This window comes from Patella vulgata, chromosome 6, assembly GCF_932274485.2.
Source record: "Patella vulgata chromosome 6, xgPatVulg1.2, whole genome shotgun sequence".
Lineage (NCBI taxonomy): Eukaryota > Metazoa > Mollusca > Gastropoda > Patellidae > Patella > Patella vulgata.
This window is the reverse complement of record NC_065884.2, coordinates 7,094,743-7,110,195: the sequence shown is the minus strand read 5'-3', so window position 1 is coordinate 7,110,195 and position 15,453 is coordinate 7,094,743. Positions and strand designations below refer to the sequence as shown.

The window sequence follows — 15,453 nt, the reverse complement described above, 5'->3', positions numbered from 1 at the left end:
ACTGCCTCGTTGCGTAACCCGACAATCGGTTGCATGATTTTGAAAAGGGCTAACCCCAATACAAATAAGTGGGCTATGGAATTTAAGATTGTCATGATGATGACCAGCGTCCCGGAAGGCCACCAGAAGCAAACATTCAATAAAACATTATCCGGGTGGATGACATTACCACTCGACATACTGCCAGTGTTGTGGGCATTTCTCGTCAGCGGGTTGAACACATAACCAACGAGTTAGAAATGAGAAAAGTTTATGCAAGTTGGGTGGCCAAAGCTCATGACGTGTGAATCAGAAACGTGTCAAATTCCTGACGTTCCGTGACAATCTGCTCAGTTTTGAAGCATATCCCGATATTTTTGTGGCCAGATTTGGCCCGGTCAGACTTCCACCTGAAGACAATTTCTTCCAGACCGGCATCCAGGCGCTACAACATCGTTGGCAAAGTATGTAGAAAAATAAATGGAAGCTATCGACTTTGTACTGGTCTTTTACAGATAGGCTTAGGACGTTTTAGCCAGCCTTCTCACATCAATTTATACATATTTACATAGTAACACCGTGGTTTTAACTGTCAATAGTATACTCACAACTGTCTGTGGTTTCATAGTACACAGGTAACTAACAGAAAAAACCTTTTCCACCCTGTGGTATCTGTTGTACATGGGTATGATTAAGGAGCAATGAGTGGGAGATAATCTTGGGGTAGATTAAGATAATTAATGGGCCATCGTTAGTGATAGACTACTAGCGATTGACCCGGCCTAGCACTGGCATAGCCATGAACCGGATTTAGCATAACTCCGAAACTGGAAGTAGTACTCTATCATCACCACTTTTGATTCTAGTTGAGTGACACTGGTGAAACTTCGTGTATAGGTTTATTACATCAATACCTAAACAAAGTTTGATGCTGAGTATTTTCTGCTGAGACAAAGTAGAGACTTCAATCTGATTGGTCGAGCCTTTGGCACACAATAACGTTTCTCCTAATTGAGGTAGAATGTTCAAACTTGGTGTAGGAGTCTATTAGGTGAATGCCTTGGCAGAGGCCGATCATGCGCATTTTCCACTAAGCAGAGATAAGCAAGTTGACTTGTTGAGACTTTGGAACATGATAACTTTGGTTCTAATCAGGTGAAAGCGAGAAAAAATAGAAATAGTCCATACATTCACTGTTTTTATTCGTTCTATACTTAATAAAAAAATATGGTAATGCACGGACGTTTTCTATTTTTCCCATTTACTCCTATTTAGTGACAGTCCATATTTATTTTTAATTGTCAGATATCTTCCCACAGTCTTATATAACAACTATTTGTCTTCGAGGGAATTATTAGTGAGCAGAAATTCGCCCGTGTATCTGTTATCACTCGTCACTTCTGTCAGTTATAAAGAGGGATAACTCGTGTTTTTCTTTTGCGTTCGTCACTTCTTCATAACGCATCTGTCGTAGCAATGATCTCTGTGTTAAAATTATATTTGGAACGTATTAAACTAGCTACGAGAACGTAGCTAAAACGTTGAGATATACTGATGTGTTTGTTTTTAGCTACGATTGGATGCCTTTAGTTCCAAGTGGCAAACTCAATTTCTTTATTAATGCATGTTACATCTTTAAAATAAGATGAGTTTATACTATTATGATTAATTAAACTTACAGAGGCCAATGTAGTGGCACAACTGTCGCCTAACTCCAAATATTCGCGTTTAAATTAATGAAGCGTTGTTTTTGTCTGACATTCACCGCCATCAAAATCCATTCATCTGTTAAAATGCTTTAGATTGCCCTTTTGATTGGCTGTTATAAAAGCCTTTTATTTAGCCCCGCCTTCATGATGACAGCGTATCGTTTAAAAAGATGGCGGTCTTAGTAACGGCTTAACGCCTCGATTTAAAAAAACGACGATTTGTACCCGTTTCAGGTAGGATTTTATGCTAAATTGTTGTTGGATGTGGCAGAAATATTATAAATAACAATAATCAATCGTTGTTTTGATTAAAAATATTGTCAATTTTGTTTACAAATGCCGGGTGCGAATCGGTCCCGCATGTGCTACATTGGAGTTAATGGCATCATCTCTTATCTCGAAACACGGAGGGTTGAGAGGTAAGATTTGTTATCTAGTATTAAACCAGTTCTATCACATATGTGATAATGACGGACACCTAATATTGTTCTTTAGAATCCATACATTCACTGTTTTTATTCGTTCTATACTTAATAAAAAAATATGGTAATGCACGGACGTTTTCTATTTTTCCCATTTACTTCTATTTAGTGACAGTCCATATCTATTTTTAATTGTCAGATATCTTCCCACAGTCTCATATAACAACTATTGGTCTTTGAGGGAATTATTAGTGAGCAGAAATTCGCCCGTGTATCTGTTATCACTCGTCACTTCTGTCAGTTATATAGAGGGATAACTCGTGTTTTTCTTTTGCGTTCGTCACTTCTTCATAACGCATCTGTCGTAGCAATGATCTCTGTGTTAAAATTATATTTGGAACGTATTAAACCAGTTCTATCACATATGTAATAATGACGGACACCAACATTGTTCTTTAGAATCCATACATTCACTGTTTTTATTCGTTCTATACTTAATAAAAAAAATATGGTAATGCACGGACGTTTTCTATTTTTCCCATTTACTCCTATTTAGTGACAGTCCATATTTATTTTTAATTGTCAGATATCTTCCCACAGTCTCATATAACAACTATTGGTCTTCGAGGGAATTATTAGTGAGCAGAAATTCGCCCGTGTATCTGTTATCACTCGTCACTTCTGTCAGTTATATAGAGGGATAACTCGTGTTTTCCTTTTGCGTTCGTCACTTCTTCATAACGCATCTGTCGTAGCAATGATCTCTGTGTTAAAATTATATTTGGAACGTATTTAACCAGTTCTATCACATTATGTAATAATGACTTGACACCAATATTTCCCTTTAATGGCACAGAGTTCTGGCCAGCTTTCGTTAGAATCCTTGTAAACCACGTAACAACGTACCAGATTTCGATACCGTGTCGGATTAAAAACTTCATAGAGACGGACTTTCTGGCGTGCCCCCCCCCCACCATCACCTTGATAGGAACAAAGCATAGTCATAGCACACTATGGCGTATATTCATATGCATAATAACCTCAGACAAACCTACTCATCGACAAACCGAGCTCTGACCTAATGTCATTAACACATATCACCAGCGTTCGTTACACTCCTTGTTAAGTACGACCCCCCTGGGGTGTAGGGGGTGATAAGAATATACCCTTCGTATGTCCCGCGTGTCGTAAAAGGCGACTAAAAGGATCCCTGTAATGGGGCAACGTGTTTGCCGTGCGTTGCGACCCGTGTCGGTGGAGAGTGGAATCCTGGTAATTGAGTGGGGATTTGGCTTGCGAGCCCTTTCTCTGCAACACATTACTTTGGCCCATGGTTCACCTAGACGGGAGGTCAGAGTGGCCCACTCTGATCAATCGGCTTTGGTCGTTTTAGCTCTGTAGATTGTACCTTTCCCAGTGTAATGCTTTGTTGTTTATTCACTCAGCAATTATCTACCTTTGTGTCCTTTGTACATTCTACAGGGCGGCGGCTTGGGTCAATCAGGTTAGAAATGTATGTTTTACTTTCTGGCTTGAGTATACCCCTCGTCGAGCCCTGAGGCCAAGCGCAGGTTATCCGCGATAGTCCTCCCCCTGGTAGGCAGGGAAGTAACCTGGGGACGACGAGGGGTGAACTTAAAAAAAAATACTTTCATGGATTCCCCAATCCCCCCACCCCAATAGTTAAAGATATTAATAAATATAAACAGAAACGTCCGAGTTCAGACGACGTTTCGAATATATTTAATAATAATTGTAAAATGACAAAGTCTTGGCCGAGGTTCCTCTTAATTGAGAGTCCCTCAAAAGACCTATCTAAAGTGTCGCCTTTTTTGATAACCAAAGGCATAGCTGGCTTAGCCGGCGAGCCTAAGGCTATCAAAAAACTAAAAAATGGAACACTCTTAATAGAATGTGCCAAAGAGCAGCATGCTACCATGCTTCTTAAATCTTCATCTTTCGCAGACATTCTTATTAAGGTGTCTCCTCATAGGTCTTTAAATTCAAGTAGAGGTGTAATACGTTGCCGGGACCTTGAAGGCAGCAGTGAGGAAGAAATGGTAGAATACCTTTCTTCTCAAGGTGTACAACACGTCAAAAGAATTAGTGTTCGTCGAGGAGATAAGGTGATTCCAACAAGCACCTACATCCTCACATTCAATCGTCCCGACATACCAAAGACTCTCAAGGCAGGTTATTTAAATATACCTGTGGATTCTTACATATCCAATCCTCTTCGTTGCTACAAGTGCCAAAAATTTGGACACAGCAAAACTGTCTGCAGGGGTAAAGACACCTGCGCTCGTTGTGACCATGATGGCCACGAGAGCGCTACCTGCCAGGTTGAGTTTTGTTGTGTGAACTGTAAGGGAAAGCACTTTGCTTATTCCCGTGAATGTCCAATATGGCAAAAAGAGAAAAGAATCCAACAGGTCATGTCTGAGCGAAAGATACCATATTTCGATGCTCGAAAACAGGTAGATTTATCTGCACTGTTTCCCATTGCATCACAAGGGAAATCATTTGCTAGTGCAGTTAAAGTTTCCACCAGATCCATCTCCGTATCAGACAGACATATCCTGGCCAGATAAGCAGAAAATGAAGACTTTGACAACATCAGATCAAAATAAAGGGGTCTCGAGCTCTTCTCAGTCATCTGAGAGCTCGATCCAAACAATTTTGCCCTTGCCTGATAGGGTTCATCTTCCTTGCCCCCAACTGAAGTTATTGGGACCATTCCCAATACTTCCTCCCAGAATGGCAAGGAATCATCTCCATTGGGTAAACCGAAAGCTGCAACTTCTGATCCCAGGTCCACTGGGTCAGGATCGCAGTCATTGGTTATCCCTCCCTCTCAGGAAAAGTATATATTTCAACAAGACAAAAGAAATTAGCAAAGTTGCGTGAAAAGAATAAAAGGGTTCACAAGACCCTATTATTCATTTCAATAAATATGGGGTTGATCTGATGGACGGCATTACCGTAGAGGGGGTCCGTAATGACCCCGTCGGCGGTAAGCCGCCACCAATAAATTATCCCTGACAATGATAAATTCCATTATTCAATGGAATTGTCGTGGTTTAAAACCAAATTTTAATGAAGTTCAATTATTAATTCAAAAATACAATCCTTTAGCTATTTGTTTACAGGAAACTTTCTTAAAGAATTCTGACACTTTGTCTTTTAGACAATTTGTTAGTTACCATCATCACGCAGTTGATGATGGTCGAGTTCATGGGGGCGTTTCTATTGTTCTTAATGGAGATATCCCTCAGAGTCAAGTCACCCTCAACTCGCCTTTACAGGCAGTTGCAGTTAGGGTGACATTCCATATTCTTATAACACTCTGTTCTATATATCTTCCTCTCAGTTTGCATCTGAGCCCCAATGATCTTGATGACCTTGTTGCCCAACTCCCTCTCCCGTTTATAATTACGGGAGATTTCAATGGTCATCATTCACTCTGGGGCAGTCCAGATGATAACAACAGAGGTAAACAAATAGCGGACTTCATTAACCTTAATAATTTGTGTTTATTAAATGATGACTCGCCTACTTACCTACATCCTGCCACAGCTTCTTTTTCTTCCCTAGATCTCACCATTTGCTCTCCGGTTCTTTTTCAGGATTTTACATGGAGAGTAAATGAAGATCTGTGTGGTAGTGACCACTTTCCTATCTTGATTGATAATAATGGTCCCTCTCCGGTCGAAAGGCCCCAGAGGTGGAAGTTGCATAAGGCTGATTGGGCTCTATTTGAATCTTTGTGTCTCTTCTCTTTTGATGCAAAGGAGTTAGAAGATGCAGATGAACCCATGGCCTTATTCACTTCAATTCTACAAGATGTAGCTGAGCAGGCGATTCCAAAAACCACGACTGAACCAAAACGTTTCAATAAACCATGGTATAATGATGATTGCAAATCCGCTCTTAAAGAGCGTGATCGTATCCTGAGACGATTAAAGAACCATCCTTCCATGGAGAATATTGCGTCATACCAAATGGTCCGGGCGAAGGCCCGTAGAACCATACGCCAAGCAAAGAAATCTTCATGGCAAGGTTATGTCTCAAGGATCAATTCCCGTACCACATCTAAATCGGTATGGGATAGGATTAAAGGTAAAAGTAGTGCATTATCAGTAAACCATCTAAATGTTGATAATACCACCTTAACAACATTTCCTGATATTGCTAATTCTCTGGCCAGTACTTTTTCATACAATTCATCATCCAATTTCTCCTCCAATGCCTTTCTAGGCATTAAACAACAGCAGGAGAAAAGGAGACTTAATTTCAAGTCCCGTAATGATGAATGCTATAATGATACTTTTTCCATTGCAGAGCTTCGGGATTCGCTAAAGCGAGCTCGGGACACTGCAACTGGTCCAGATGAAATACACTACCAAATTCTAAAACATCTACCTTTTTCCACTCTCTTAATTTTACTGGATCTTTTTAACCGGATTTGGGTTGATGGGAAATTCCCCCCTTCGTGGCATGAAGCCACAATAATTCCCATCCCAAAACCCGGTAAAGATCATACGAATCCTACCAATTATCGTCCGATCGCTTAAACTAGCTTAGGGGTGATGATTTTCCGTGATCGCGGAAAAAACGCGGAAATCGCGGAATTGTCCACTCAAAACGGAATTTGAAATCTCACACGGAAAAAGACGGAAAAGCCGATATTTGCTGATACTAAACACAAACTCAAAATAGTTTTGCAGTTATCCAAGTATTTTATCTTTTTATTCATAAAAATCGGAAATATTGAATGATATCGCGTGGTTTTGTTACTGTCTATTTTAGTATTTCGCTACTTTCATTTCATCATTTAGGAATCATAATTTTAATCGAAACGAAAACCCGTCTTTCATGTATCCCATTATAAAATTACTCTGTAGTTTAACTTGAATTAAACATTGTAATGTATATATATGTCTTTAAAAAAACTTCTGTCACTTCATAAAAGTAAAAATCGTTTCATTTACTTCTTATTTTACTGCCGGGCTCGTGACTCGTGTTTATCCGCATTAACCACGTGACATCAGAAATATACCGTAGCCTTGTGAATCCAGCCCTTATTCTCGAAGAAACGGTAGTAACTACGAAGATGTCTGGATAAATCGCGACTACACCTAGCAGCTGAGAAACATGACTTCGTCTGCTAAAAAGATGAAACGAGCTCACAAGATGTAATTTTCTGTTATTTAATTCGGGAAACAGGTTTAAAGAATAACTAGTCATTGAACATTACAAGTCATTCACAATTCAACATTTGTTATCATTGGTTTAAAATGATCCGTTTTGTAATAAAAGGCATTTTAAGATGTTTTATTCATTTATTCATAAAATAACATTTTATCTCGAAAAAACGGAATATGGTCAGCTCTGAAACGGAAAATAACGGAATTAAAAATACTTAAAACGGAATTTGCTATTTTCTGAAACGGAAAATCATCACCCCTACTAGCTGTATTTGCAAAACCATGGAGAGATTGATCAATCGAAGGCTTGTTTGGTACCTTGAGTCCAACAACCTCATTACAGACCTCCAATGTGGATTTCGGTCCCAAAGGAGCACTCTTGATCATCTCGTTAGATTTGAAACGTTTGTCAGGGACGCTTTCATCTAGAAGCAACATTTAGTTGCAATATTTTTTGATCTGGAGAAAGCATATGATACAACGTGGAAACACGGTATTATGCGCGACCTCCATAACCTCGGCCTACGAGGTCGCGTACCTATCTTCATTAAAAATTTCCTGGAAGATAGGTCATTTAAGGTACGACTGGGATCAATATTCTCTGACCCATTTCCTCAGGAAATGGGGGTTCCACAGGGAAGTATTTTATCCCCAACTCTTTTTGCGATAAAAATTAATACTATCCCAGCGTGCCTTAAACCAGATACAAACGGCGCTCCTTATGTTGATGACTTTCAGATGTGCTATGGTTCTACAGACATGCGGATAGTCGAACGTAAGTTGCAGCTTTGTTTGAATTCACTTCAACAATGGGCAACCGAAAATAGATTTCGTTTTTCGAAATCCAAGACTGTCTGCATGCATTTCTGTCAGAAACGAGTTTTGCATCCAGATCCAGAACTTTATTTGGATGGCAACCGCCTTCCAGTTGTGGATGAAACCAAATTTCTGGGGCTGATATTTGATAAGAAATTGTCATTTATCCCCCACATTAAAAACCTAAAAAAGAAATGTCTGAAAGCCCTCAACATATTGAGAGTCTTATCAAATACTGACTGGGGAGCAGACCGTAAAGTCTTGTTCAAATTATATCAATCTTTAATAAGATCAAAACTCGATTATGGGTGTATTGTGTATGGGTCTGCCCGCGAGTCTTATCTCAAAGAGCTCGACACTATACACAGCCAGGGACTTAGAATCAGTTTAGGAGCATTTCGTACATCTCCAGTGGAAAGTTTATACGTCGAGGCGCACGAGCTCTCATTGAACAACAGACGTGATAAGCTTGCTCTGCAGTATGCTACGAAAATTGCATCACTTCCAAATCATATTTCATATAATGCCATATTTAGACCTTATCATGAGCATTTATATCTGCGAAAGACTAAGGTTATTCCATCATTCGGTATTCGCATACAACCCCTCATGTCGGAGGCTGGTATCAGCCTTGACAGTATTGCGAATACCCCTTTCTTTAGGTCTCCGCCGTGGGCTATATCTCTCCCAAAGATCGATTTCGATCTTACTCAACATAAGAAGAGAGATACTAGCTCGACGGTGTTCCAATCTCTTTTTAGAGAGCTAAGGTCTAAATATGGTGATTATGCTCCTATTTACACAGATGGCTCTAAAGATGGTGATCGGGTGGCTTCGGCTACAGTGACGCCAACTGAGACCATTTCTGTATGTCTTCCACCTGCTGCTTCAATATTTACAGCTGAGCTCCGGGCCATTCTTCAGGCTTTGGAGTTCATTCAATCATCACATTTACTACAGCACAGGATCAATTCCCGTACCACATCTAAATCGGTATGGGATAGGATTCGTAGGATTAAAGGTAAAAGTAGTGCATTATCAGTAAACCATCTAAATGTTGATAATACCACCTTAACAACATTTCCTGATATTGCTAATACCATATTTAGACCTTATCATGAGCATTTATATCTGCGAAAGACTAAGGTTATTCCATCATTCGGTATTCGCATACAACCCCTCATGTCGGAGGCTGGTATCAGCCTTGACAGTATTGCGAATACCCCTTTCTTTAGGTCTCCGCCGTGGGCTATATCTCTCCCAAAGATCGATTTCGATCTTACTCAACATAAGAAGAGAAATACTAGCTCGACGGTGTTCCAATCTCTTTTTAGAGAGCTAAGGTCTAAATATGGTGATTATGCTCCTATTTACACAGATGGCTCTAAAGATGGTGATCGGGTGGCTTCGGCTACAGTGACGCCAACTGAGACCATTTCTGTATGTCTTCCACCTGCTGCTTCAATATTTACAGCTGAGCTCCGGGCCATTCTTCAGGCTTTGGAGTTCATTCAATCATCACATTTACTACAGCACACCATCTTTACTGATTCTCTGTCCTCGCTTCAAGCAATTAACAATAAACAGCTTGAACACCCATTAGTAGCAGATGTTTATCGTCTGCTACTATCTTACGAGTTGAACAGCAAGGACATTGTCTTTTGCTGGCTCCCCAGTCACGTTGATATAAGGGGGAATGATCAAGCAGATTTTGCTGCCAAAGCTGCTTTAGATCTTCCCCAATCACCCTTTTTAATACCATATAAAGATTATAAAGCATGTATAAATCATTTTATTTATGACCGCTGGCAACGGTCTTGGGATCTTGCAGGCACAAATAAACTTCATCATATCAAGCCTCTCTTAGGAGACTGGCCAAGCTCCTATAGAACCAACAGGAGGGATGAAGTTGTTTTGTGTCGCTCTCGCATTGGTCATACTTTTTTAACTCACTTTTTCATCTTGAAACGAGAGCCTCAACCAGAATGTGAACACTGTCATGTTCCTGTGACGGTGAAGCACATTTTGATCGAGTGCAAGTATCTTGGAAATATTAGATCTAAATTTTACCGTTGCCAGACATTACATCATTTAATTGCTCAACCGGAGCTATATTGTGAGATTCTAAACTTTTTAAAAGAGACAAAATTTTATTACAAGTTTTAACTGTATATATATATGTATCCTATCTTCTTTCATTTTAATTGTTTATATTCATAAAGTATTTGATATTTATTTTTAACTTTGTATATTATCTGTGATATTTGTTTTTATTTATGGATATAAATATATTTCTGTGATTTCCTTTATTTTGTCTTGACTTTTTCACCATATGTTTGGCGCAATATAGCCCGGTTGGAGCTGACGTGCCATAAAACCACATTTCATTCATTCATTCATTGTTAAGTACGAAACAACTTGTAGAAGACGTGACTGAAAGCTAAAATGTGTAGTTTTTAACGAAGGTATGGACAGATTTCATTCAAATCCAGCCAGATCATCCCCAATCTACATGTATGGAAATTTAAATATTTTAAGTTTTTTTGCATGGGTTCCTCGGGATAGTCCGGTGAAGTTTTCCCATGTCAGTGGTGCAGACAGGACGGAGGTCCCGTGTATGCCTTGACGTTCACGTTAAAGAACACTTGACAGAATTCGAGTAAGAGTTTGACTCGTAGCGCATTGCATGGCGTAAAGCATGTCTTCGTTAGCTCATGTTTATATGTTGTTTGGTTTTGTTTTTGAGTCTAATTCCAAATTCATATACTGGGACATTCGACATATTTTATTTAAACAACATGATGCAATATAAATGAAATGAAATGAAATGGGGTTTAACTTCCTATGATTCTGCGCCGACGGGGCTAATGAAGACAGACATACTGTGTATTATGAGGGAAACTGCCCTAACACCGGCGCTACGGCCTACTCTTATATCGAATTCCAACCGCCAAGGGATCTTTTACGTGCACCACCAATGATCCGAACGACTAGACAGCTGTCCTTGTAAGGCTCTCCGCCCTGCACCACTCACAACGGGGAACCACGCTGGAAAATCCCAATGAATTGTCTCGGCCAACAACGGAACAATAGAATTTAATTTATTTAGTTTATCTATTTTACATGCGTATCCTAGAGATACAGTATACACTTAATTTTTTTATTTCTTTGTTCTTCTATCCGAGTCTTTACGATTAGGATCTGGTACAGGTTCCGATGTTCATGAAACGAGTTCTCTGCCACCAAGCGTTATATGATTCTGTCGGTGGTGGTGGTGGTGTTGTAAAACCATCTGGATATCGTACTGTTGGAAATCGTCTTGGTCCCGATGGTTTCACGCAGGTCAAACCAGTTTCACATCTGTAAGAAAAACATGAAATAAACACTCACGTCTTTATGATTTTGTATGGTGGACAGACTGGTTTGGATTTCGGGCTAAAATAAAATTGTCTATTTCATTGGGTTTTATTTGTTGATCAATGGGGATGCGACTATGCCCTTAGAATTTTTGCATCTAGATAAAGTAAGTGTTGTGATATAACCGTTGTGATATGTCTATTTCATTGGATTTTATTTGTTGATCAATGGGGATGCGACTATGCCCTTAGAATTTTTGCATCTAGATAAAGTAAGTGTTGTGATATAACCGATTTTATATAATATCGACTCAGGACTTATTTAAATGGTCAGAGACTTCTTTGATTTGTGGCTAAAATAATATTTACGATTTCATTGAGTTTTATACGTTGATTTATTATGTGTGATGACCGTCAGACTTCATTGAAATTTATAATAAAGCTAGTTTGGTGATTTCCAACAGTAAACAAAATTAGTTAACAGGCCAACCTTCGCTTAATCCCTCCAAATAAAATAAATCAATCGTGTAGAGATGAAACTACATTAAAGATGCATTATGTAAAAGCCAAATCTACCTTTTGCGGGTCTTTATCTTGGCTCCAAATGTTATATAAACTATTATGGATAATTGAGATTAGGCTCGATTTTCAAGTATCGTTGCTACGATAATAAACAATGTACGCTACATCTTCAAACAGTCATAATCTTGCTCAGAATAAAGTAATTTGAATGAAATTTACAATATATTCATCATTCATTATCGAATTTAGCACTATCATTGCAAGAAAGGTCAGCTCGTTATCCAATTCTTGCATAATGCATCTTTAAGCTCTATTGGGTAAAATATGTTGATCATATTGTTTTACCTTTGACTATAATCGCCACAACTCCGGTTTTCTTTAATAGCGCATTTGGTACAACATCTACAGTAGTCTAGAACTTGTTCACAGTCATCAGTTGCGGGTACAGGACGACACCGACTTCTCTCTGTGTCCGTGCATGGAGAACAGGTGAATCCTTCTGATCTACCAACCAATGTTACTGCTACTAGAGCACATACTACAATTAACAACTTCATACTGAAACAAACAGTATAATACATGGTTACAAGACTTGGTGTCAGGGTGTTTTGGTAGCTACCAATAGAATAGTTAAAAGTAGGACGTTAATTTCATTTCATTTCGGAGCAGAACAGTTCAACGTTAAAACTCATTTCATTTCGGAGCAGAACAGTACGACGCTAAAACCCATTTTATTTCAGAGTCGAACAGTAGGACGTTAAACACCATTTCATTTCATTTCTCTCACTAATAATGTTATTGATCTACCGACCCACTTACATCTATCTATCGCAACCAGCAAAAACGAACGACTATTTATATGGTATCCGATTGCGGAAATCCATATTAGCTTGGTCCAAATCAGAATAATCCGGCAAAACTTTAACTGAAAACACATACTATGCAAATGGTAAATCTTCCTATTTGCAGGTCTTTCTTTCGGTCTGAAGTTGTATATGAACTATTAATTAGGCATTTATTAACATGAAAAAATCTCAATCACCTCTACATGCCATCTTATTTGTCGGATTTTTACTGAATTTGAATCCGATCTGCTGCTCAACGCTCATTAAAATCATCTAAAAATGGATAATCCAGAATATGTTGAGTTTTTTTTTTATCGTACCGACTTACGTATTGATGATCGAGCCTAAAGTTCAATCGCTAGTTTCTCGGTTCAGGGTGGATCAATTTGACTGAAATTGTCAGCAAATTCCCTTTACATTATCTAGTTGTTAACTATTATAGTGAGAACTGCCAGCTCTTTATCTTATCTTTCATATATAATGTAATAAATTTCAAACGACTAGGAAAAATCAAATTAACGACCCAAATTGCATAATATACATAGCATAAATTAATTCACTGTTCTGGTATTTGCTATCAAAATGTGTCCTTGTCTGGCAAATCTCACAAAATCTTAAGTACTCTTAGATGTATTAAAGATCTCTTCCCGCGTACAAACTGGGTGATTTGATGATATATTTAGACTAAAAACATATTCAAAGTAATTAACCTATTAAATATTTGCTTCAAATCATTGTATTCGCGTGGAAATACGCCACGATATAAAAACCAAATCATTTTCAAAAGCCATGTTTATCATGTAACTTGATTGTAGGAGGGTCCATTTCAGTATGTATTTGTCGTTACGTACTGTCCATTTGCCATACATATGGAAATCTAAATAAATTCTTGGATTATTTTCTGCCAAGTTATTTTCCTCCATTTAATTTCAGTTGTAAGTTTAAACCCCTCAATGTTCCCAAATGCGCCTAACCATTCGATCAAGAAATAACAACCGCTTCCTTAGTCAAGCTGTCAGACAATAAGCCGTAGGGTTGCCAGTTAGTGATACCCTGACATTTATAGCCAGTGCTTGGCTCACGGGTGTTTTTCTAGTAAGGTTGGGTGTCTCTACTTTTCATTTATACCAAATTTGCCACACTTTTATCGGAAATAACTACCCTATAAATACTTTCGTGAGAATGTATCTTTAAGGGGTATTTAAAATATGATGGCCCATACATTAAAATTGGTTGAAACAACTCGTAAGATAAATTGTTTTAGGTACCAAATATATTTCGCCAGTACTTGAAACATATTTTCAAATCGGTGGTTATAACATGAAATGAAGGGGGATCTAACGTCCGGCTGTTCTGCTCCGATTGGGCTAACGAAGACGGGCATACGCCAAACTGTGCTATGAGGTCATTTTGCCCGGGCAGCGGCAATATGGTCTACTCTTATATCAGAATCCAACTGCCAAGGGAGATAATGTGTACACGGGACCTCGGTTTTTAACTTATCGGAACGACTAACGATGGTTATATATTAAGAATCTCAACTCTAGAGGGAATATAGCTTTAAATCAATTTTTATAATTATAGAAATGAAATGAAATGGGGGTTTAACGTCCTACTGTTCTGCTCCTATACTGGGCTAATGAAGACGGGCATACGCCATACAGTGTGCTATGAGGGAAATTTTGCCCGGGCAGCGGCACTATCGCCTACTCTTATATCGAATTCGAACTGCCAAGGGATCTTTTACGCGCATTCCAATGTATACACGGGACCTCGGTTTTTCGTCTCATCCGAAGGACTAGACAGCTGTCCTTGTCAGGCCCTCCGTTCTGCACCACTGACAAGGGGAACCAGGTCGGAAAATCCAGATGAACTTTCTCGGCCAATGCAGGGATCGAACACCCGACCTCCAGGCTAGCGAGCCAGCGTCTTAACCACCTAGCCACCGTGGCTCCCTTATAATTATAGACTGTCACTTACCTTTTATTAATACAGATTAATCTTGTCTGTAGTCTGTATGATTTGTTCTCTATATATACAGTATTGATGCTGATCTTGCTTGGTTCGTTCCTGGTCCCGGAGCTTTACGTCCACTTCTACAATGTATTAATACTGATCTTGCTTTATTATATACAGCATATATATATGACACATTGATGGTGGTGGTTTATTAAATATTAGCCAAATTATATCCCCTAACACCATTAAACCATATCATGAAATAATACTATTAATCTGTGCTGTGGCCTGTATGCTTATTAGCCCAATTATATCTCCGAGGTGCTAGATATTAACACCATTTAAAATCATAAAATATATTATAAATCTGTGCTATGGTCTATATGCAGTTTTGTCCATTTGTATAATGCATTGAGAGTGATATTGACAGATGGGAATGGTGTATGAAATAGTATCCCAATTATATAAAATATTACCATTTAATATATCATCAAATTACGATAGTAGTGGGTCTATTAATACCGGTGTAGGCATATGATTGGTGGTAATTTAAATTGCTTTCTTTCAATCAGGTGGCGTCAACTCACTGAAAATAAATTATTACTCCTTTTGTGGTATAAAGTAACAACATTAAAAAT

At 38.7% G+C, this 15,453-nt stretch overlaps 1 long non-coding RNA gene across 1 annotated transcript; it reads right to left on the bottom strand.

The window, feature by feature from the left end:
- Positions 1-11,217: 11,217 nt before the first annotated feature.
- LOC126824990 (uncharacterized) lies at positions 11,218-14,997 on the bottom strand. The gene is made up of 3 exons (XR_007681723.2): positions 14,837-14,997; positions 12,357-12,569; positions 11,218-11,493 (listed from the first exon to the last, which is right to left on the bottom strand). It is a non-coding gene; the product is annotated as an uncharacterized LOC126824990 (long non-coding RNA).
- Positions 14,998-15,453: the final 456 nt, after the last annotated feature.